This window comes from Lissotriton vulgaris, chromosome 1_1 (assembly GCF_964263255.1).
Source record: "Lissotriton vulgaris chromosome 1_1, aLisVul1.2, whole genome shotgun sequence".
Lineage (NCBI taxonomy): Eukaryota > Metazoa > Chordata > Amphibia > Caudata > Salamandridae > Lissotriton > Lissotriton vulgaris.
The window spans coordinates 2,034,803,718-2,034,830,127 of record NC_141685.1 but is presented as its reverse complement, the minus strand read 5'-3'; positions in this window follow the sequence as shown (position 1 = coordinate 2,034,830,127).

The window sequence follows — 26,410 nt, the reverse complement described above, 5'->3', positions numbered from 1 at the left end:
TTGACGACCCCACGCCATTTGGTAATTTACTCTCTGAATTGTTCGATATTCCTGACCCGTTCCTAATGGCAGGGGATTTTAATGTGGTCTTAGATGGTAGTTTAGACCTATCCACTAAAGCAGAAGTATAATACATAATAAGTCAAGGTAACTGATAATAAAATCGATCAAGAACTTAGGGTGGTGCAATATTTGGAGAAAAGATGGGATCTCTAAAAAGTTTCACTTTTAAAAACAAAAAATGTGGTCATCAGTCCAGAATAGATCTGTTTTTAGTTAATCAAAATATAAAGAACCAGGTTGGGGATGTAAACCTTGTGGGAGCACATATGTCCGACGACTCCGCCATAACTCTGATCTTGCCCCCCCCCCCGAGCTCTGCAGTACAACAGAGATGGACTATGGATCGTACAATACTGTCTGATGATGACATCGTGGACAAATTAGGGTCGGAGTCCCAGGAGTTCTTCCATAACAATCTGGTAGTTTGGGATTCATACAAGGCCTTTTTAAGGGGCAACATTACATCATTACAGGCATAAAAAAGTAAACAGAGAAAGGCATAAATTCTAAACATAGAAAATAAAATTCAAAGTTTGGAACAAAAGATACAACGTAATGAAATAGAATATGAGTGGGATAATTATCCATTCAGACTCTTAAAAACAATCTTTTGGCGGTAGTCGAAAGGATGTTGCAAGAAAGATGGCAAGCAAGTAAAATAGCTCCCTTTAATTACGTTGTGGCAAGTTACTTGCATAGAAGACAAAAAATGATCAAGCAAAAAGTTTTCTAATTGAGCTAATTTACAGTAAGGCTGGTGGGCCAATAAGAGCGAGGGACAGTACAAAGGATACTCTTTTAAAGTATGTTGAGGAAGTGCACAAAGAGGATCTACTCACAACAACAGTGGAGGTATTAGAAAGGTTAGACCAAGAACTGAGGATGAAATAAAGAATGCCATTAAAGCAGGAAAATCGAGTAAGGCAGCAGTCCCAGATGGTCTCCCTATAAAAGTTTATAAAATATTAGGGGAATACCTAGTGCCGGTTTTCTGTAGACTGCTGTCAGCAGTATTTGATGGAGAAGAGATTTCCCCCTCATAAATTGAGGCCACTGTCACTCTGATACTTAAACCTGACAAACCACCAGACTGCTGTGATTCATACAGGCCCATCTCACTATTAAACTCGGATTACAAGATCTATTCGAAAATATTAACAGATAGATTAAATGGGGTGGTGGCAGCACTCCTTCCCGAAGATCAGAAAGATTTTGTGTGAAGCAGAAGTGTTAAAGATGTAAACTATAGTCTTATTGGTGCGATTGACTTAGCCTCTATGGATAAAGAGCCATCAGCAGTCATTACAGTGGACGCGACCAAGGCATTTGATCGCGTATTTATCTGCAAAAAATGTTACGATTATCCAACCCAGGGGAAAACTTATGTAGAGCCATAAAGCAGTTATATAAAGTCCCCTAAGCTAAAATATTAATAAACTGGAATTTATCCAAGAACTTTAACATCTATAGGGGGACAAGACAGGGTTGCCCACTATCCACACTACTTTTTAATCTTTATATTGAACACCTAGACGAGAAAATCAGGAAGCATGGTAAGATAATTCCTTTTCAAGCAAGGGGTTGACAAAAGAAAGTGGGATTATATGCGGATGACTTGGTGGTGTATACATCAAATCTTAGTCCTGCATTACCAATAGTCTATGAATTGGCTGCAGGTTTTGGGAAGATCTCAGGGTATGAGATACATCAAAATGGTCATAATGGTCTGGAACATCAATACACAGGGAAATTGTGTTAAAAAGGAAATGAGGCATCTGGGCATCAACATCGTTCAGAATGAAGAACAAATTCCAGAAACCATCTTTCAGAAGATTATTAATAAATTGGTAAACTTCTGCTGGGGAGGGGGGTCTCATCTGCCATTATCCATCTAAGGTAGAGTCAATATTATAAAAATGACAATAGTCCCAAATATCACTTTCTATTTCAGAACATCTCCATGGCCCTCAAAGAAGAGTGGCTTGAAAAGTCCCAGTTAAAAATCATCAGGAGCTAGTTAATTATAATTATAGAAGACCTCTGGGCTTTGTCATGGGGGACCCCATTCCTCTGAGTCTCGATGCAAAGGTTTACATCTCCGGACAAGCGCAGCTTTTCTCTTCTGGAAAATGTTTTCCCAAGTGCTCTTACATGCATGCAATGCAATATTAAAAGCACTTGATTTCCAGTAGTGCAGCTGGGATCTCGTATTGTGTCTATATGTGTGGGGATGACCAAAGCAGATTATCAAGGGACGTTGTTTCTTAACCTTGAGATTTATGTGCATACGAAGACCACAGAGTACAGCAAAAGTGTGAAAGGCAGACAGTCCTCATGTGAAAAAGCACAAGAAGAGTATTCTCAAAAACAAAGGCATATAGTAACGTGTGAAAAAGCAGCAGCATGGCGGCTAAGCTTATTCTAACTTATGCTAACTCAGCAATGTCCTCAGTTAAACCCATGTCCTCACTACACTCCCTGAGACAGGTATGGCCACGGAAACCCTATAACTCAGCTGGCTCACATGGCATGTCATAGGGAGCTCAAATCAAGCACATAGCGGTTTTTCTACCCGCATCGGCTTGGGCAGTGAAACCTGTGTTTGCTCCCACTTGGTGGCAGCATTTATTTTATTTCACGCCACTCTGCAGCAAACACAAAGTCTGCTCCAAACAGGTAGGATCACTAAAAATGCTCCCGCCTGCTGGGAGCAGACTTTTGATCTATTTCCCTGTCTACAGAAACAGATCAAAGTATTTTTACCACCCACTGGGGGCAGCATTAGTAGCTAAAATGAATGAACTTTTTGGGGAGGAACATTTTGTGCAGACTCATCAAGCAGCAGCATACACCTTTCAAGTTTGGATAATGACAGCCCCCAAACTACTCTGCAGAATTTTACCATTGGGAAGTTACTAGGATCACACACAAAAGGGGACCAAATAATGTGGCAATGTTTTCTAAACATGCAGCAATAAATATGAAGCATGTGACACATTTTGCAACAGTATTAATGTCATCAATTTAAAATAGATTTTTTGAGAAGTCAGTAAGTTGCGAAAGTTGCGTGCCAAATACAGCAAATCCATGATTGTGCAGTATCCCTTGCAACCACATAAATATATAAATCCATTGGTCCCCACCATTTTCCACTGTTATATCAAAGATGCATTCATAAAAGGTCAATTAAACCAAAACATTCTAATTCCAATCTGTGTGCATTGTTAGCCGCAATTCGGGAATTTTTTTTTTTCAGTAAACTGTCCAAAATTAACATGTAATGAGTAACATGTGTAAGATGGTCTTACATTTGTATCCTGGGATTCTTATGCCATTTACAAACCACACCATACGACCTTTGGCCTCATGGTTTATAAAGTTACCAAAACCCCTCGACAGCAATACTGGAGTATATTGCACAATTACTCATCATATACTCATACGCACACACTCAAACACACACTATGACTCTACTTCTTTTTCTGTACCTGTCCCTCATTCTCTCTTTCTCTCTTTCAGAAAACCTGCATACCAACTGTACTAAAAGGACGTCCAGATTCAGAAAGTACTCCAGTGCTATGCTAAAGGTTGAAGATGCCAAACAAATGCAGATTAGATTCTAAGCAGCAGAACTAATGCCTTTTACATTCTCTTACTTACTGCTTATTACCGTCTTGAGACAAAACCATATCACTGCTTTAGGTTTTGAAGGCTGCATTACTTGCTATTGTGCTTTTCGACCACAGAACAACCGAGGCTGTCTACTCGTCCTCTGAAAGCACCACTTAGTTCGTCCCTGGTGTATAAGAGACACTCTGACCCCAAATCCCACCCTCTGTATAATTTCAAAAACAAATGTTTTTTCGAAATTCTCGTAAAATGGTGTGAGAAGTGTGGAGGCAGATGTGGCGTTTTCAGGGCGTCTAAACTCTAGGGTACCATGGTGCAGTACCAGGTAGTCCTTGTGAGGGGGCAGCATTTCTAATCAATGTAAATGAAAAGGAGGAGATGCAACACGGAAGGTGTCCAGCTGCACACAGCTGTAGAACCATTTTTGTCTTTAGTGATGCCAAGTTGGAATGTGAACGTCTAGTGAAATCCTTAAACCAGCAGGGAGCAGTCTCAATGTCTTTAATGTAGCACAGACTTTCTGGCAAGTGCCACCCCTGTTTTCAAAAATAGCCCATATTGAGAGTAATATAAGATCCTGGCCTCGATCTTGTGGTGATTCAATAAAAAGCCAGATTATTTATTGGAAGTTCATGACTATCATGCATTTGCTAAATATCTAAATGATAAAAATGCAAAGCCTACTGTCAGAATCATCATCTTAGATCGAAAGGGAAAAGACTGTTAGTAAACCCCCGGTTTAAGAAGCTTAGATTAGGAGGCAAAACTGTTGTCCAGCTGGCCGCAAAAGTTTGAAACACCCTACCTGTGGACCTGCGTAAATGCTCCAATCTTCTACGCTTCAGGAAACTCCTGAAAACTGCATTATTCAGAGTTTAGATTCTGTGTACACATGTTTGTCTGACTATCCTGTTATGATAGCGTATAGATACCCCTCCGGGGGTAATTCCTGCACTTTATAAATCCTAAACATACATACATACAGAGTGATGTGAAAGGTGGTAGGCAAAGAAATCAACAAAAATGAAAGCAATTATTGTCAAACCACACTAATATTTTCTTCAATATACATGTCCCAAACATGGATTATCAAACCAGACTAATAATGTTGTTTTTATGAATATACTGCTTAAATAACAAGGTGTTACTGCTCATTTTCTGATATTCAAAATAAAAACCTAAGAAATATGGGTAGCTAATCCTGCCTTGCCAGGTTTTAAACTCAGGAACTTCATATCACTGAATATGCCATCAGCAAGCTTTCCAGTCTCTGAACTATTGTGCCACCTGCAAATAGTATATCCTGGAAGTGCCCCATAGCTCGTCAAGGAACAGTTAATACCACTCTGAGTAACAGAAGGAGCATCAGCCATATAAACAAGAGGTAAGGCTTTATTGTGAATTGCACTTCAACACAATCCTGTCATCTTCACTCTACAGTCCAATTGGACCTTTCTAAAGAACACAACATGATATTCTGAATGTAGGACATAGACACAGCCATACACGTGGAGGTAGGAACGAGGAAGAGGAGGCCCATCAACAACGAAAGTGACAACATATAGAATAGAGAAAGTATAGGAGGCCCCCTAATATAAGATCTGGGACCAGGGGAATGAGATTTAAAAAGTTACAATGCCCCTAGAGTCATATAATCCCGTGAGAATGATCAACTGGAATTTAGTACCCAGCCCTGAACCCTAAAAATACCCCTGTACCCCAAAACCCAAACCCAGCCCTGAACACTAAAAATACCCCTGTACCCCAAAACCCAAACCCAGCCATGAACCCTAAAAAAACCCCTGTACCCCAAAACCCAAACCCAGCCCTGAACCCTAAAAATACCCCGGTAGCCCAAAACCCAAACCCAGCCCTGAACCCTAAAAATACCCCTGTACCCCAAAACCCAAACCTAGCCCTGAACCCTAAAAATACCCCTGTACCCCAAAACCCAAACCCAGCCCTGAACCCTAAAAATACCCCTGTACCCCAAAACCCAAACCTAGCCCTGAACCGTAAAAATACCCCTGTACTCCAAAACCCCAACCCAGCCCTGAACACTAAAAATACCCCTGTACCCCAAAACCCAAACCCAGCCCTGAACCCTAAAAATACCCCTGTACCCCAAAACCCAAACTATATATATAATTACTTTAATTAATTTATTTAATTTATTTTTAATATTTTGGTAATTAAAAAAAAGGTAAAATAAAATGATATACTTACCTATACTTACGTTGTAATGGCATGCGTTGTAATAGCATCTGCTATGTAATGACATGCGTTGTAAAGGCATGCGTTGTAAAGGATCCTGCATTGTAACAGTATGCGTTGTAACAGTATGCATTGTAAAAGTTGCACGGTAACGGTTGCATACCATTATAAGCAATAAGACGTCTAAATATAGCCGATCACGCATAACAGGCCGTTTTGTTTAATTTAAATAAGCATACAGGATACATTTTATTACCAAGTGCCTGTGAGAACTTAGAGCACCACTTGAAACGGACAAATGGAGTGACCTAAACCGGCTAATAAAAATGTTCAGGACGTAAAGGATGCCTTAAACCAAGGAAGTCATACTATGACTAGTAATCTAGCATTGCAAGTAATACGGGTTTTACAATTATATAACCAATCATGTGGAATACTCCATTGAATACCACATGTCCGCCAATTACTAAAAAATACCTTAATGGCAGATCGTGGATATAGGCAGTCCGATAACTGGAATCAAAATATGTATATTTATATATATACAAATACCAAATTATAAAACAAAATGAAACAGGGAATTATTCATTAATTTTTTAACAGATGTTCTAGAGATTGTGAGGACTAGAACTAGCTGACGAAGCATACTTAGCATGCGGCTACAACGATTTATCAAGTCCCTCTCTAGGTGAGTTCTCTTGACAATAGGGCAATCGCATGAGGATTATTATAATTAACCATATAGAAGAGTTATTAGAGCTTCTTTTAAATTTTATATTTTTCAGTTTATGTAAACTAATTGGTGGCCCCTCCGACACAGTGTGGAATTGAGAGACCTGATAAAAAGGTGTCTCTTGACCCGAGTATGTTCTACTATCAATGTAGGAGAGGAAATGGGCTCTTGCATGATCTAATCTAAAATTCCTCCTTTTTTGATTTTTTAGACAATATCAATTACAACTATACCCTGACCGACCAAGTGGGATATTTGTAGTCTTGAGTGTGGACCCAAAACAGGACACCTCCTCCTTTTTAACGATTCTGACTTCAGAATGAAAATCTGAGTGAGATATTTATATATTGTTTGAGGTAAGAGATTCTTACATTATGGATTGCGTTATTCTTAATGCCAACCATAATGGGCACTGCAACTTTTTTGTGCTTTATTTATTGAATTTCCAAATAATGCTAAATCCCATATGACTATTGGCACAACCACCACTACAGAGTACTGTGTATAAAGATTTTATTGTATATTCACTACTTGCATGCAGGAGGAATGTTGGTAAACCTTCGTACTGTAGGCTGCCTACACTTTAGAAATGCCAGATTTGAATAAGTGTCAACATTAGCAATGTTTAGTAATATGTTTTAGACTCTAGAGCCCCACTGGGGAAGGAGTATTCCTATAGAGTTTGTGACAGTTAGATAAATTAGATAAATGCTCAAAGGCACTGTATGTATGTTCAATTGCTAATTAGTAATTTTGTGTTTCTTTATAGAAACTGTCCTGAAGAAGGTTTTTAACCGAAACGCCGCGTCGACTTTTGATCTCAAAAACATTTTTAATGTATTGTGTAATATATTGTATTTTTTGTAAACATGATGTACTTACTGCCTAACAATTGTATGAAAACAATTTTTTACCTGTGAAGTGTAATAAATGTATGCTCAATTTTACTTTTAATTTATTTGTTGTATTATTATCTTTAGTCTGTCACAAATCTAAATAATACGGTCTCCTAGTGAGTGTTAAAATTGCATGCTGGTGCCCAGTCAAGGGTTTATATATACCTGAATTGTTGTTATTTAGATAATACTTTAGATGTATTTGGTGGTTGCGCCTACAAATAAGTGCAGTGGGTACTAAATTCTGGTTGATCATTCTCGCGGGATTATATGACTCTAGGGACATTGTAACTTTTTAAAAAACATATAGAATAGCACATGGACAAGATGATGCAATCAATACAACACGTCTTCCCCTTTTAAAATGATATAAAGCCAGATTAAAAAAGAAGCAAAGGGAAACACGAAAAACCATCTTAAAATACGCAAATTGTTCAACAACATTAGAAGGCCTATTGAAAAATTATATACAAGATTCGATGTACTCAAGGAAATGATATTCACGTTTAGGTGCACTTGTACATTGTTTATGGCAAGATGTCTTTCTGGACCTGTGACACAAACCTTAAAATGTGTTAATACTTTTGAACTCTGCAAATCAGACATGTTTTCATTTTTTTCTACTACTCCCTTTTCCATCCCAGATGTTCGAGAAGCACCTTGAGATTCAAAGAGTTCAATTTTAGCACTGACAGTCACAGACTCCACAACTTGCTATTCTTGGAATGCACCTTCTTTAGTGAAACCATCAGTTATTATGCAGACTGCGGCCTTACTGAATACCAATATGGTAGAGAAAGTCCATGCTCAAATCAGCATGGACTTTCTCTACCATATTGGTATTCATGTTGCCATCACAAAGCCTAACAACACTTATCTAGGTATACCACCTTCCTGCACGTCGAGAATTTCAAAAGCCTTTTAAAGACATTTCTAGGTTTTTTCATTTTAACCCATTCACCTTTAACAATAGAGACATCTTCCATCGATATGTTTGAATCAAACTACGTTTTTTCTTTTCTGTTTTTCTGAGCAAACCATTAGCTCTCACCTTCCAGTACAAATTGGCAACAATTTTATGTGCTACACTCATTTCAAAAGGTGAAAATCCTGTACCAGAATGTGGATATGATTGAATTGTGTACTGATAGACCCAGGTAGTTCCCAACTAATATTTCCGTCTAAATGAATGCTATTGGGTGAATACAAAGAAGTGCTTTTATGAACAGTTCCACCATGTTTCAATCATTCCAAAATTTTCAGAGAACTTAATAATACACCATTGTCTGTGGGGATCGTGAAGGGGAAACCTCTTCTAAAAAACCTTCTTTTAGAAAGTCAAATATATCCTGGTAATTAATTAAATCAAATATTTAAGGTTTTTCAGGGACCCTAAGGAAATGGAGAACATAACAATGAGGGTCTTCGCACCATAAAAAAATTGACAGCAGCCTGAAACTCTGCACCATTTATCAAAATTACTGATAATTCTATCCATAGATTGCCACCAATTAGGTGGTCTGTCTAACTTTTCATGCTGATCTCCCTTAACCGATTGTTATGGTGATTTCTCGTAAAATACAATCTTAGGCATTCTGTGGGAATAATCTTGTCTGATCTCAACAGAACATGCAAGCTCATCTTTAACTTTGTAAAATGTTTTACTTGTTCATGATAATTAATCTAACTTCTTTGATAGTTGTTTACACAATCATGGCATCTACCCAGCCACTTTTAGTCATAGAGTCTATATACTGCTACCAGCATTAAAAACAGAAGTAACTACACATTATTCCTCACACAAAGGCAATGTACTAATTTCAGCACTCATAAGACATCTGGATATGGAATGTGCTCTGAAATGTAGTTTCCCAGCAATGCGGTCCACTCTGAAATTAAACTCAAACAGTTTTGGACAAGATCCTTTACTCCCTGTTTTGTTCCCCTTCAACAGGAGAATTATAGTTTTGTGATTGGTCTACTAATGAAAGGCATCTCCCATAGGTATGCTATGAAATGCTCTAAAGACCCACATACAACCCAAGGATTTCCCTCTATTGTAGGGTATAGTTGTTCTACTGCTGAGAATGTTCTGGAGGCAAAGCAACTGCACAGTTATTCAAGATACATTTTGGAGAAAGTACAGTTCCAAGATTACTGCTGACTGCATTAACAATAACTGTACATTCATTCTCAGCAAATAGACTTAAAGCTGGAGGTCCTATGATTTTACACTTGATGTGTTCAAAGTCATTAAACAAATATGGTGACCAATCATTTTGTTTTTATGAGGACCCCCATGGAATAAGTAATTATAGAAAAGCTACTAATAAAAAAAAGACGATAATGTTTGCAAAGCCCTTAAAAAGAGACTAATAGTTTCCTGTTTTTAAGGCTCAGGGGGTTGTTTGATGGCCTGTAGTTATGAATCTTTGGTTTTAATTTCAGCATCCAAAAGGCAATCAATTTCCTTGCATAAAACGTTAAAGGTCTCCATTTATAATGCATCCCAATTTCTTGCAATAATTTTGTGAACATCATACTCAGTCAGATTTGTTCCTCAATTGACGACTAACAACTTAGTATGCCATCTAGAAAGCCTAACATATTGTTCATTAAGATCTGGAATTTGGAAGAGGAGAGGCAGAGGTCACAAGGAATGGCATACATAGATAACATAATGTCGCATTTGGTTTTGTATTGGATGCCATTCAGCTTTTAGGTATAGTCTAGACAAAAAACGTTTTTTCAACCACTCCAGCCAATATTTTCAGAATGTTGATGGCAATCCACCAGATTTTGCTTATACAAACATCTTACGTTTGTGTATGGTTTCAAACTCTTAGTTTTCTTAGTAACTAATGCAATTATGGACATTCATTCTAAGGACTCAATTGTCTTGATAATTCTTTCCCCACATATTTCTTGCCTCATTATAGACAATTCTTTCATAATACTCAAAAGAACATTCCTAAGATTATGTCTTACATGACTGCCCCCTCGTATAGTTTGATTTGATGGACGAAGCCTTTGACAATTCTAAGCTCTACTCTAAATATGCACTTGAAGCATTCCAGGAACTTTACAATATTTCTTACAGGGATGACATCGCAATGCAATGTACAGGGACAGCAGTTCTAGGTTTTCCCAGATTACCCAACTGTTATAATTATCGTCCATTTTTTAGCTATCTAGATTTTGTTCGTAATTTTCCCATCAATACAGTGAATTGAAGAAATAAAGAATTCTGCAATATTATTTGTGTTAACACCGTATGAGAACATCTTGCCTTCAGACTACTCAAGAGATTTCATACACCAGTTGACCTTGAAGGATAATGGTGAATAGAGAGCCCAAATTAACCAAGACATTTTTTCTAACATCATCAATTTCACTCCAAGGGGAACAACAGGTTATTCATCAATGGCTATAGGTGAAGGAAGTAGTGCTGTGGAGGGTGCTGCATTACCCCCAAAACAACAATACAGGAGCTTGGAAGGTGAATGAGCAACAAAGATGCCTTTTATTTTTTTATCTTTTTATCTTGTCAAATTCCCTCTAAGTTTAAAGACAGAGGTCAATTATGATACTGTCTCTTCTGTTAAACTGGTGCTTATTCTTTCAATATGGAGATTGGCATTTACTTTTATTTTTCTGAGTGCAGAGTTAGAGAATTCAAGGAGAGAGATTTTTGTAAAGTAAACCATCCCACAATCTTGCTGTGGTGCACGGAGTGAGAAAGGAAACTCTTAGGATGTCAGTTTTTTTTTACAGGTCCCCATTAGACGGAGTTGCAGTTTTTCAATGTTGCAAATGAACGTAACAAAACATGTATTCCAATGAATAGACGATGATTTTAATTGTTATCTTTCTTTTCAGATTCATTTTTCACTCATTGCTCTGTTTCAGAAATAACATGTAAATCCATTATATACAATCCTCTTTCCTTTTTCTCCTTCCGTCCCGATGCATTTCAGGCGGCAAGCCCTTTTGTCAGGTGACAGTTCTAGAGAAATACATGTGGTCAAAAGTGAGGAAAACCAGCCTATCATACAATCTGTGGTCATCCAGCGCCCACGGTTGTAGTGATCGACAATACCGGGCTAATGTGGTGATGTGGTTACAAACCTTAAACGTTAATCCATATGGTGAATATGCTAATTTGTCAAAGTCAATTCCAGTAAATGTGACTAGATCACACCATAAACCCAATCAAACAGAAAAAAGAGGACAAGGCCTTCAGATCGTAATCATGCCAGTGCCCACGGAGTACCTTACAGCCTATATAATGAATGAGTGATGTCATAATGACTGTTTGCAAATCTCTGTAATACGGCAGTGTATTGCAAACTGATAAAAATTAAGTCCTGTGGTTTGTCAAGTGGATAATGGCACAGACTCATGCAAGTGAATGTATCTTTAAAGAAATTGAAGTACAGTGATTCCGGATGTAACACACAGAAATGAGCAATCGACCTTGAGGAGTGTCAGCTTCTGCTTCTCTTAAAACCGTAATGAAAAAACATAGACTTGTAAGAAATCTGAGCGTAAACCTTAAGCCATCTTTCCCAAAGTGACAGTTTCAAGATGACTAATTCATTGCATATAAAACATGTGGAATCGCAGTGTGTCCATTAAGAGAATAAGTGCACAACAGGTAAAAATAAGTAAATGGACCAAGTGTGAACCTTAAGCTGTCTGTCCCAAAATGACAATATCATTGCGTGTAAAACATGCTATGCTGCAATGCGTCCGTTGACAAAATAAGTGCACAAGGAGTAAAAACATTTCATAACGTTTCGCATAGCGCGTGAGAACGCGTTCATGAGTGTGCGGTTACACACAGGAATGGGTCCGTCTAAGCCGAGAAAGTTTGTGGAGTGGAGCATGAAGGGCTTCATGAGTTAAGAAGCTGGAATAGTGAACAGAGTTAATGGACTGATTGGATTACCCAGCCTGGTGGGCAGGCATGTGTAGGGGCCATATTGGAAGGTGTTGAACTTAATGATATGCTACCTTAAGGTGTAATGAATTGGTAAAAAACCGAAAGAGGATGGGGAAAAAAGGATTTATAAACCTCTTGTTCCTCAAGGGAACGTTCATTAGGGTAAACAGGCTGTGTAAAGTCAAAAGCCGGGTTGGAAAATATAAACGGGGGGCATGTTGGAATGTATTAATGCTCAATGTCCAACCTAATGTGGTGTGAACAACCATGGGTATGTTGTAAATGTGTTAGAGACCTATCTTTAAAGATAGGAAGTCATGGGCAGTAAAAGTCATCAGCTTGTAGACAAAAAAGGGCAGTTCATTGACTTAAATAAGAACAGTCGACTATGATCAAATGATTAAGTGCATGGATGCTGAGAAAGTAGACAACAGTTGAAGGATCAACATTAGCATTAGCCTCATATTGAAGGAAATAAAAAAACTTATGATATACGAATGTCAATCAACGGGTCATGCAAGTCATTCTAAAGGTATCATAAAAATTCCATCCTTTTGTTTAGCCCATAGGGCTTTAAAGATTCAAAGCATTTAATCGAGAAATGTTCCCTCTGGAGCAAGATCATTATTCAAATTGATGCGCAACTTGCACTTGAGGAACTTTTTAGAAAATGTTGTTGATGAGCGCAAAAATGCAGAAGGATATTTATAAAAAGGCCTAAACATAACAAGCACCTACATGGCCCCGGTCAGCCACGAGAGCTTGAACACCTTTGAGAACTTAGAAAAACACGACATTCAAAAATTCAATTTTCAAAACATACTATTTCCAAAAATATACAAACACAGAAACTTAACTAACAAACAATTTGTGATTTTGAAGAAAATAGCAGACAATCTCCCCATAATTTGCCAAAAAGTGAACAAGGGAGGTTCATTAGCTGTGATAGACACCAGTTTCTACAAACAACAAGTTGAGGCTCACATGTCTGATCCTGAGACATGCGCCAGATTAGACTATAACCCGACTGAAAAATTCTGGATCTACTGAAGATCAGACTGGAAAGGGCGGTAAACAATGGCATCATTACTGAGAAAGTGAGGAGAATTCTCATTCAAAATCATCCTAGAAGTCCACAGATGTACATGATACCCAAGGTACGTAAGTGCTTACGAAACCCACCATTCAGACCCATTGTGTCTACCAGAGGGAGTCTGCACGAACCCGTTGGGAAGTTTCTTGATAAACATCTCTAACCGTTTGTATTGAGGATGAGTACTTACATTAAGGACACAACCAAATTCCTTGCCAAGATCAATTGGATTTCATTTACTGAGGATGATCAAATATTATTGTGCACGATTGACGTGAAGTCATTGTTTACATTTATACCCCACAACCTAGGTCAACTCAAACCTAGCTCAAGGCCTCCAAGCATTCCTCATGGAGCTGTTGCAGTTCCCCTTATATCAGTGTTACTTCAAATGTGATGACCAATGGTTCTTACAACTCTCAGGATCTTACATGGGCAAATGTGCCGCTCCAGTGCACGCTAATTTGTTCATGAGTAAGTTTGAGCAAGATGACATTCTGGTCACTACAACTTGGAAAGCACATGCTATTCTGTTTTTGAGATATATAGATGACATTTTCATCCTGTGGAAAGTATCTCAGGCAGAACTCACTACAGCGCTCACAACACTGAGTACTATAAATGACAGAATACAATTCACTTTTAACATCAATGAGAACTCTATTACCTTTTTATATGTACAAGTTTGCAAAGTGAACAACAGATTGGAAACCAACATCTTCAGAAAACCCACTGACAGGAACAATATGCTTCACTACAATAGCTTTCATCAAAAGTTGCTGAAAAATCATCTTCCATATTGATGAGCGAAGCTACCCCAAACAAGTTTTGGAACATGCCAAAACGCAAACCATGACCAAAACCAGAAATGAATTACTAGCTATGACTAAAAAGAATGCAAACGCATGGTTGTGGTATGCAAATTCTCAACGCTGAGCGGCCAATTTAAGAAATCCATTATTCAAAATTGGTCTATACTATCCATGGAACCTGACTTCAAAGGCATTAATTGCACATTAATTAATTAATTGCAGGTTTATATAGCGCTAGGATCGACTCCTGGAGGAGTATCTCCGCGCTTCGACCGCTGCGAAACCCTTCCTGGCTTCCCTGAGAGATGGTCCCTTAGTGGGTATCTCCAGGGTGAGACCAGGCATCCCCGGCGGTCTGGTGGGGCCGTTAGTGAAGATGAGGCAAGCTAGTGCCCAGAGTTGCCGAGTGTGATCGCTGATCAGAGTGGGCACCGAGGCGAGAGAATTATCGAGTCCGCTGACCCTGGTCCAGAAACCTGCCGCGTCGGGAATCGAACCCTGGTCCCGGGCCGTCCTCTGCTCTCGGGTCTGCCGCCTCTAACCAGTGAGCCACACTACTTCACATCTTTGCAGAAACACCCAACTTTGCGTATCAAAGAGTGAAAAACAATAAAGAAACACTTTCTCAGAAGAAAGTCGACCCCCTAAGAGTAGGACACAAAGGTTTGACTCCCTGCTACAATTGCAATAATTGTAATAACATTATTAAAAGCACTCGGATCACTCATCCAACAAAGGGAACCAACATTGACCTTAAAGTGTCTGATAATTGCAACACCAGAAATGTTATATGCTTACTAAAATGGCCTTGTGGACTGGCATATGTGGGCAAAACTGAATGAAAAATCAAAAAAAGAATCAATGGACATAACAGCAGTATTAGCACCAGAAACATGAAGTCTGTTGTAGCCAACTATTTTGTGGAAAACTGCCATAATGTGAGCCAACTCAAATTTCTGATCCTAGAGATCATAGAGAAGAGAAAAGGCAAAGACAACAGCAATACCTTGCTCTAGAGGGAACATTTCTGGATTAAACGCCTTGACTCTTTAAAGCTAAACGGACTAAACAACAGGATGGAATTTTTATGTTACCTTTAGAATGTCTTGCATGACCGGTTGATTGACACTCGTATATCATATGTTTTTTGTTTCCTTCAATTTGAGGCTAATGCTAATCTTGATCCTTCAACTGTTGTCTACTTTCTCAGCCTCTGTGCACTTAGTCATATGATCATAGTCAACTGTTCTTATTTGAGTCCATGAACCATCCCTTTTTGTCTACATGATGATAACTTTCACCAATCATGCCTTCCCATCTTTACAACTAGGTCTCTAACACATTTATAACTTACCCATGGTTGTTCACACCACATTAGGTTGGGCATTGAGCATTAACACATTCCAACATAGCCTCTGTTTATATTTTGTAACCCGGCTCTTTGCTGTACACAGCCTGTTTACCCTAATGAAAGTTCCCTTTAGGAACAGGAGGTTTTACATCCTTTTTTCCCCATCCTCTTTCGCTTTTTACTGATTCATTATACCTTATGGTAGTATATCATTAAGTTCACCACCTTCCAATATGGCCCCCACACATTTCTGCACACCAGCAAATCAGTCTTGACCCTGTGCCCAATGGGAACAGTCCAGCCCGAACTGCCAGGCCAGGTCCTTCCTGGACTGGAAACAAGCATCCTAGGACCGGTTTCGGGGTTTCACCCCTGATCAGCCAGGATAGCTTGACTCCAGTGGCATGGAGAGCATGGGACTCAAGTCTGTGCATACCCGTCCCACTCTGGGTGACAAATGCAAAAAGAACAATTGATGGATAGAATGCAAAAACAATGTCATACATTCTCCCCAGTACAGAGATCTGGGGCATAAAATCCATTGTTTTTTTGCTCACCATGGCATTCTAGTTTGGACCCAGCCATATGCAAATCAGTCTTGACCCTGCGCCTTATGAGAACAGTCCAGCCGGAACTGCAAGGCCAGGTCCTCCCTAGAACGGAAACAAGCATCCTTGGACCAGTTTTGGGGTTTAACCTCTCATCAGCCAGGATAGTTTGATACCAGTAGCATGGAGAGCAAAGGACCCACGTGTGAGCATATGCATCCCACTCAGGGTGACAAATGGAAAAAAGAACAATTGATGGACAGAATGCAGAACAATGTCAAACATTCTCCCCAGTACAGAGATCTGGGCCTAAATCCATAGTTTTTTGCTCACCATGCCATTCCGGTCATCATTTTTGCCGTAAGTGGAATGGGTATACCCAGATGTGGGTCCCCTGCTCACTGTGCCACTGGATTCAGGCTAGCCTAGCTGATGAAGGGTGACATACCCTGAAACCGGTCCCAGGATGCTTGTTTCCGGTCCAAGGAGGACATGACTTGGCACTTCGGTCTGGACTGTTCCCATGAGGCACAGGGTCAAGACTGCTTTGCATATAGCTGGGTTCAAACTGGGGAGGCGTAGTAGGCAAAAGAACAATGGATTTAACCCAGATCTCTTGACTGGGGGAGAAGGTTTGAATTCTTCAGCATTCCGTCCATCATTTGTTGCAGTTAATCCTCAAAGAAAACAGCTCATTTCTGTGTGTTACATCTGGTATCAACGTACTTAAATTTTTTTTAAAAATACATTCACTTGCACGAGTCTGTATTCCGTTATACGCTTGACAAACCACAGGACTTGATTTTTATCAGTTTGCACTACACGGCCCTATTACAGAGATTTGAAAAGAGTCATTATGACATAACTCATTCATTATATAGTTTGTAAGGTACTCCATCAGTCCCGGCATGTTTATGATCCGAAGGCCTTGTCCTTCCTCCATTTTTTTGCATGATTGGGTTTATGGCGTGATTTAGTCACATTTACTGGAATCGACTTTGACACATTAGCATATTCACCACATGGATTAACCTGTTAGGTTTGTAACCACATCACCACATTAGCCTGGTATTATCGAGCACTACACACGTAGGTGCCGGATGACCACGGACTGTATGATAGGATGATTTTCCTTACTTTTGACCATAGGTATTTCTCTAGAACAGTCCCCTGATGAAGGACTCGCTGCCCGAAATGCAAAAGGAGGGATGGAGAAAAAACAAAGAGGATTGTATCTAACAATGTAATGGATTTACATGTTATTGCTGAAATTAAGCAATGAGTAAAAATTGAATCTGAAAAGAAAGATAATGATTTAAAAGATTGTTTATTCGTTGAAATACATGTTGTGTTCCATTCATTTGCAACATTGAAAAACTACAACCCAGGCTAATGGGGAACTGGTAGTGCCAAGGGGGACTGACCCTATCAGGGCACGCTATTGCGGCATTGGACACCACACTCTTTGATCAGAGATTAATCCCTGTGAGTACACTACAAACTGAGCAAATTGAATATCAGGGAGAAAAGTTTTGCGTGTTCTCCAACTTATTTTTTGTTTATTCTAACACGCAACAGCATTTATAATACCTCTAAATAAACTGAACAAATATAAATCAGCAGTTATGTAAGCACATATAAAGCACTTTTTTGAAATTCTGAAAGATTATAACAGAATCAAAAGAGATCAAGAAACTTTACTTGGTGATGTGCAAATGATAAATATTTACTGAAACCTGATTTCTAGGCATCATTTATGTGCTATATCGTTTTATCAATAAAATTTCATATCAGTGCGAATGTTGTCATCATTCAATGAGGCATGAGGTATTTGTAAATAACATCGTGCTTCCACACCATGTTTTAGTAATAGATTTGTGTCAGTGTGCTCCAAAATACGCCAGCTACATACCACACCCATACTACTCTCCTGCTGAATGTTCGTGGTTCCTTTGCTACACTTGTTCTTTGAGTGATGGTTGGAATATTCATAATCCCTACGACGTCAGTGCTGTAATATTTATGGCATCACTGTCAATGCCCTGTGATATTTGCTTATTAATTTGCACACAGTATTCTATTTAATGTCCTACATTAAGAAACATATTAATTCTTGTAGCACATTTGCCTGCTTCTTCTTGAACCATAGTGAACTTTCTGGTACTAACTGTATCAGAGTTGTTACATTCATTAGTAAAATGCATTAGAAAACATTCTTCACCAGTAACAGGAAGCATTTTACAATTTGCGGAATGATTCCTAGACCGACAATGCAAACAATTAGGATGAACCACCAAGTTCTTTCGAGTTTTGTCTTTATTCCTGGGTTTTTTCTTCATTTTTAATCAATTCGGAAATTCATTCATACAGAACCAACATCAACATACTGACTATCATTTTTCTTTCATAGCTTGTATAAAAACCTCCACACTCTTTATGATATCAATGGTGACTCTCAGGGATGGGTTTCTATGTCTCAATAGCTTTTCTTGAATCCTTTTGTTGAAACAACGGACAACTATTTAGTCTTTGATTAACAAATCAAAGGTTCCACTGTATCTTCATTCCAAATGATCACCCTCAAGGCTCCCAGATGGATTTGGGTAGGTTTACTGTGACCTTAGAAATAGGTATAGAATGTGTTATTGAAATGCAGATTGAGGCACTCCGTTGGTTCAATATAATTGTCACAGTCCCCATGCTGCAGTGCAGAGGTGCTTGAAACTTTCTATTCCTCACAGCCCAGTAAATGTAAGAACAAATCTATTTTCTTTTCCACACCGAATGAGTTTTCATCTATTGCAATTAAGTAATTGTAGAATAAATGAAACTAAGGCACTCATTTCATGCTTGGTACTCCTGACGTTTCTAGAAAAAGAGGTAGTGTTGCATCTCTGCTTATTGTTTCAATCCAAGGAAGAGTAAAACGACACGACTCTGCAGGTCAGAGGCTTTTATATAAACTTAGAATCAATGCTTTGGAAGATGTCAATTCACAAATGTCATTTAACACCCTTAGATCCTTTTCCATAGTCGAAAAGGAGCTGGGAACACAGTCGGTAGAAACTCAGCATGGTAGAAGCTTCAGCTGATGCTCAACACTATTATCCTCTGTGTAGCAGTATGCCACCAGACAGGACCACTGGATGTAGACACGGACCTACTTCCGATTGGCCCATTGGTTAAATAAGAAACGCAGTACAAGTGCGTCAGTATTGAGATCCATGTTTATGTACCATCATTGCCAAACTTTAGGTTTAAATCTCTTTTGTTGAAATTTCAACACATACAAATATAACACATTGCCAAACTTTAAAGGAGCAACAGCTCGATAAACAAGAGTTAAGTTGTAATTCTTAACCCCACCCAAACACATCTAGCAGCTTCGCTCAACAGATCATCTGTAGTTTTCAAAAGAATATGGTATGTCATTCACAATTTAAAAAAACAGGGAAAGGCACACCTACGAGAAAATGGACTTGATACACGGCGAAAACATGAGGTTGAGAACACACACAATAACACATAAACAATGTAATGTAATAAACACAACAGTACGCAAGACTATAAATAATAAAACGGTTACACGTATAGCAAGAGTTAAGAGTGAAGACTTTTCCTATTTTAAATTATTACATGAATTTACATATCAGTGGTATGACCAAAGTTGTATATTTACTGTTTAAATGATATACACATTTATGATTTTTTATTTATGGCATTAGATAAAATCTTTCGTGTCTATATGCACATTTAACCGAATCGCTTTATGAGTAATGTACAAAATAATTTAAATGAACTGAAATGTACTGACGGTTACAGCAACTCCAGTTTTTACTGCTCTCTTTTCCCACATAAACATTATTGTTAGTTTTCAGGAAATCAAAATTTGTCCATCACTGTAGAGTAATAAACCAGTCAGCTTTACACAGTGAAAGCCTGATTTATAAAGATGTCCTAAGGAGCAGAATAGTAGACACAGTAGGACGAGGGATGCAAGCTTCCTTCAGACACACAGGGCTCAGTACTAACATCCCACACACTCAACAGGCTGCACATGGACATCATCATTGCAAGCTCCCAACGCATACACAGAGGTGTGACAGTATTTGGGTTGTTTACGTGCCCTCATGCCTGTATCTATGTGGGTCCTTGTGTGGACAATTGTAACTGTCTTTTCTGACTAAATTTAGGCATGTAGGTGCCCCTCAATGTGCGCATACTATACAAAAAACAAATTCATTAATCTTGTCAATGGTTGATGTGGAACAGGCAGCCCTTAACGACAGCCTAATTTGCCTTCGATACATGCACAGCTCACCTGAAGTGTGATAGGATATGCTGGAGCTTTTCCTGCCTGCTAGATGGTGCCTGACATTAGTTTAATGGTTCCCTAGCCCTACCTGTGTGTCAGAGGTGCACCTGGAACATGCATCACTTTGCCAACTCATTACTGATCTTCAACTTGTGACTTTGTATTATCCGTTGTAGCCTTCCAAGGATGTTTTTATGTTATGTTAATATTATTATTTGTGTAGCACACATCTCACCTGGGTGGTGGGCAGAAATTGTCTAGGGCTCTGTTTGTGACTGTGTGTGGTATTGTGTGGGATTGTGTGTGTGTGTGCCACTTTAAGAGTGAACATTTGTGTACAGGTAGCCAGTTCTTTGAGGTGTTTTGGGAAGTGTTTGTGGGGTTAAAGTTTCAGTGCGAGTCTTGCAGCTTCTTTTTGGATGACCTGGAGCCTCTCGGTGAGCTCAGTAGTGATGCCGTAGTCCAGTTATCTTGTGATGAGAATGTGGAGTGACAGATCTGCTAGTGTTAAGCAGGAACCATTTGAAGATTTTCTTGGGGATCTTGATGGTGTTCAAGCAGGACAAGATGACCATGTTGATTTGGTTGGTTGTCAAGTGTCGGCTGTCCACCACTATCCCTAGGTTCCTGGCTTGTTTGTCCAGAACGGGTGCTGGTTTGTGTTTGGCTGGCCACTGGGCTGAAGTCCACAGTGTGGTGTCTTTTCCAAAGAGCACTACCTGGCTGCATCTTGTCTGAGCTGACCTTTAAATAGTTGGTGTTCATTCAGCTAGCAACTTTGGACTTTGGTAGGTGATGAGTAACCCTGGGCGAAGAACTACGCTCCGTTCGCGGAGTTTGCGGAGTTTCGGCAACTCGGCGAGAACGCGAAGTTGTCAAATACTCCGCAAACTGCTGCGTAGCGTAGTTCTCGCGCTCTCAATAGCATTTTCGCGTGCGCGAGGATGCTTGTCGGTAAGATCGAGTTGCCGAACACGCAGAAACTGCAATCTGGCACAGAATAACTCGCGAACATGTTACTAGTGACCGGAAATAGGGGGACGCGAGCGGGCGGGACAAACCTCATGGGTAACTTCGCGCGCTACACATCCTGAGCATGCAGGCAATCAATCAATCAATCAGGATATTTGTATAGCGCGCTACTCACCCAGAGGGTCTCAAGGCGCTTGGGGGAGGGGGTCCTCTACTGCTCGAACAGCCATGTCTTGAGTTGCTTCCAGAAGCAGAGGTGGTCTTGGGTCAGGCGGAGGTGGATGGGGAGGGAGTTCCAAGTCTTTGCTGTCAGGTAGGAGAAGGATCTTCCTCTTATGGTGGATCTTCGGATGCGTGACACGGCGGCGAGGGAGTGGCTGGTCGATCGTAGCTGGCGGGTGGGAGTGTAGAAGGTTAGGCGGTTGTTGGGGTACCTGGGGCCCAGGTCGTGGAGGGCCTTGTGTGCGTGGGTGAGGAGTTGGAACGTGATTCTCTTGCTGACGGGGAGCCAGTGAAGGTCTCTCAGGTGTCCGGAGATGTGGCTGTGTCGGGGGATGTCCAAGATGAGTCGTGCGGAGGCATTCTGGATGTGTTAGAGTCTTTACTGGAGTTTGGCTGTGGTTCCGGTATAGAGGGTGTTTCCGTAGTCCAGTCGGCTGGTGACGAGTGCCTGTGTGACCGCGTTCCTGGTTTCGGTGGCGAGCCATCAGAAGATCTTTCGGAGCATGCGTAGGATGTTGAAGCATGATGATGAGACGGCGTTGACTTGTCTGGTCATCGAGAGGGAGGAGTCCAGGATGAAGCCCAGGTTGCGTGCGTGGTCCGTTGGTTTGGGTGCGCTGCCCAGGGCAGGGGGCCACCAGGAGTCGTCCCAGGCGGAGGGTGATGATCCAAGGATGAGGACTTCCGTCTTGTCTGAGTTCAGTTTCAGGCGGCTGTTCCTCATCCACTCAACTACGTCTTTCATCCCTTCCTGTAGGTTGGTTCTGGCGGTTCCTGGGTCGTTGGTGAGGGAGAGGATCAGCTGGGTTTCGTCGGCGTAGGAGATGATGTTGAGGTTGTGTTGGCGTACGATGGCAGTGAGGGGGCTCATGTAGACGTTGAAGAGGGTGGGGCTGAGTGATGATCCTTGTGGTACGCCGCATATGACTTCGGTGGCCTTTGATCTGTACGGGGGGAGGCGGACTCTCTGGGTTCTTCCGGTGAGGAACGAGATGATCCACTCCAGTGCCTTCTCTTGGATTCCGATGTTGCTGAGGCGCTGCACTAGGGTGCGGTGGCAGACCGTATCAAATGCTGCGGAGAGGTCCAGGAGGATGAGGGCCGCTGTTTCCCAGTTGTCGAGCAGGGCTCGGATGTCGTCAGTGGCTGCGATGAGGGCGGTCTCGGTGCTCTGGTTGGCGCGGAAGCCGGACTGCGAGTGGTCGAGGCTGGTTGGGCGAGCGCAATTGGTGATCCACTGTGTGAGGTTGTTGGCTGCTTGGTTGGGGTCCGTTGAGCTGGCGGGAGGGTTCTGGCTCAGTGAAGTGGTGAGCTGGTCGGGGGTGATCTTGTTCCAGTTCCTGCGGGGAACCTGTTGTGGGTGGTGGTGAGTCGTGGTCTTTCTGAAGCTGAAGTGGACGCAGCTGTGGTCTGTCCAGTGGAGTCCGGTGGAGTGGCTGAAGGAGATGTACTTGCTGGAGGAGAAGACTGGGTCAAGCGTGTGTCCGGCGTAGTGGGAGGGGGTGTTCACCAGTTGCATGAGTCCGAGGTTGGCGAGGTTGTCCAGCAGGGTGGTGGTGGTGTTGTCGTTGTTGTTCTCCAGGTGGAAGTTGAGGTCCCCTAGGAGGATGTAGTCAGCGGAGGCGAGAGCGTGCGGGCTGATGAAGTCTGCGATGTCTTCGCTGAATTGTGTGCGAGGTCCTGGGGGTCTGTAGATGAGGGTGCCTCTGAGTGTGGTCTTGGGGTCGGTGTGTATCTGGAAGTGAAGATGTTAAGCGGCTGTGAGGGTGTCGTCTGAGTTGGTCGTGATGCGGATGGTGTTCTTGTGGACGATGGCGATGCCTCCTCCTGTCTCGTTGACGCGGTCTCTCCGGGTGATCTTGTATCCGTCCGGGATGGCAACGGCGATGTCGGGCGCTGAGGAGGCGTTCATCCATGTTTCCGTGAGGAAGGCGACGTCTGGAGATGTGGTGTTGAGCAGGTTCCAGAGTTCCACGGCGCTCTCGAAGACGAAAAATGGATCGCGAACGGGTCAAGCAAGCTACTACGCATGCTCGCGGAGCTATGCGTAGTTCGCGGAGTGCAAGTGCATCTTCGCGTAGCTCGCGGAGTGCGGCTACGCGAACTACGCCCAGGCTTAGTGATGAGCTTTGTCCAGAAACTGAGATTGTCATCCAAGAAGATGAGCTGGGTGTAATTGGTGTACAAGATGATGCTTTTTCTATGGATTTGGATGATGTTGGTGAGTGGTGCCATGTAGGCGTTGTATAGTGTGGGGATGAGTGAGGATCCTTGTGGGACTCCACAGACCAGGTTGGTGACATTAGTAATTAGTCTGATATTTAGCAGTTCTTGGTCTGTTGAAAGTGTTGTAAGTAGTCACTGTTAATCCTGTTTTCACTATGAATATTGCAAATACTATTACTGCACAACCACCGAAACGGTGTCTGCCGGGGAACAATCCATGCAATGGGAGGATTGGTGCAATTGTTTTGAGAACTACTTGGTGACTATAGATAGTACTACATTTTCAGCTGTACATAAAATAGCCTCATTGCTAGGTGTATTAGGGAAACATGTCTTCAATATCTCCCAGCTTCAGGAGTGGATGTTGATCATGTTTACAAAGATGCTATTATTAGGTTACAAACTTGATTTGCAAAACAAGAGAATGTTGTTATGTGCAGACACAAATCTTATACACAACCACAAAAGGTTAATAAAACTATTGATGAGTTTGTATCAAGGTTGAGGGAGTTATCCACCAAGTGTCAATTTGGTCCTATACAGGATGACATAATTAGAGCTCAATTAATGGTTCAATGCTACAGCAAGAAAGCTCAAGAGAGGTTGTGGGCGGCTAGTAATCCAACTTTAAAAGAAGCTATTACGATTGCTAAAGATGTTGAAGAGTCCGAAAAATGTATGAGGGAAATTAATGCCATTTGAACACGATAAAGGATTGGAGGTAGCCACCCTACACAGTAGTTTTGAGGAGGTGAATGTGGTGCGTAGCAAGCCCAATAAGGGGAGTGTTTCCAGTGGTAAACCAAACACTGGTAAGAGTTCCATAACTTTGTGGCAAAAAGGCTCTAATCGTACATGTCATAGGTGTGGTAGTATTTCCATTTTTCAAAACATTTGCAACGTTGTGACGCTCCAATTCCAATCGCACAGCTTAAAGCAATGATTGCAAAATTCCTCTTGTATTTTAATCCATGTTTATTCCAATTTCATCCTTGATTGATCAGACTTTGCTACACAGTACACGGTTAGACTGATGAAAGTCCCAATTTTTCAAATGAAACAATTATGCCCATCCAGGCCTTTTACTGCTCCACGTAGGTACATACAATTCACATTAGGCAGCTCTGATTTTAAAAACATCCAATGCATTTCGGGCATTTTTTTGCCCTCAGGGATGGCTGCTCTTTCCCCTTTCTCTGCTTATCTCTTTACCAACATCTTCTCTCATTTACTGTGTGTTGCCGAATATGAGTTTCAAACTTTCCATTTGCCTGACTCAAAAAATTGCTTTGCTATGAGTAAGGAGTTCGGTAAGTGTGGAAAAAAGGGACATTATGCCCCCATGTGCAAAGCTACAGGGAAGAAAGTAGCTGTGGTGGAGGAGGAGCTGGACAATAATCCCGGTTCATGATAGTCAAGGAAGAGGAGAACCCTTCGACTGATTTGAGCAGGAACAGCATTCATCCAAAGGCTAATTTCACGATCAATGGGGAGGTGGTGTCCTTAATGGTGGATACGGGATCACTTTACCCCATTATTCCAAAATCCTTTTATGATTCGGTGTGGAAAGGTGATAAATTGATACCATCTGATGTGATCTTAAAGGGAAATACACCCACCCCCTTCAAACTCGTGCTCAATGGCATTCTGGTTTGTGCAGTACTTTTCTTAATCAGCCATAGGTGAAAGTGCAGGCTGCATCCTAATGGGAAGTAGAAAACTAGGTCTGGACACCAAGGCCTCCTTTTAACACTGTGTAGCCTGAGAGCAAGAAGTCTTCTGAATGAAGTTCTGGGGTGGGGGGGGATTCGATGCAATTCCCAATTTGTAGTCGCAATTGTAGGTAATCACAACTTTTGTGATTACCTAACATTGCGACTACAAAGCAATTCATACATCATGAAATGCTCTTTTGCATTTTTAAATGGTCGATTTTAATCGAATCGCACCATTTGCAAATGTAAACAACATGTGCCCCATAATGTTAAGTATATTTGGAAATTCTGGGGCGTGGACCAAGATGGACGCTGCTGGCTGAAGCTCCGCTGGTCGGGCTTGCTTCTCTTCGCCTCTGCCCGATGTCGGGGTGAGCTGACGAGACCGGACACTACCCAGCTGTGCCCAGGGACATGCTGAACACTCCGCCCGGATCGATGTGCTGATCCGACCTGCCAGGAGGGAGTTCCAGATTCTGCGGTACCGGTGACGACGCTGAGGCCTACGCAGTGAGTCTGGGTCGCTGCCGGGGTTAGTGGGAGCCCGCGTCCGTCGCTGTCCTGAGTCCGGCCTTCCTCTCCCTTCTCCCTCCTGTCCGCCGCCTGGTTTCTGGCCGCTGCTCTCCCCGGTGCGGGTCCCGGGCATGGGGACCCTGATGCCAGGGCCTTTAGTTT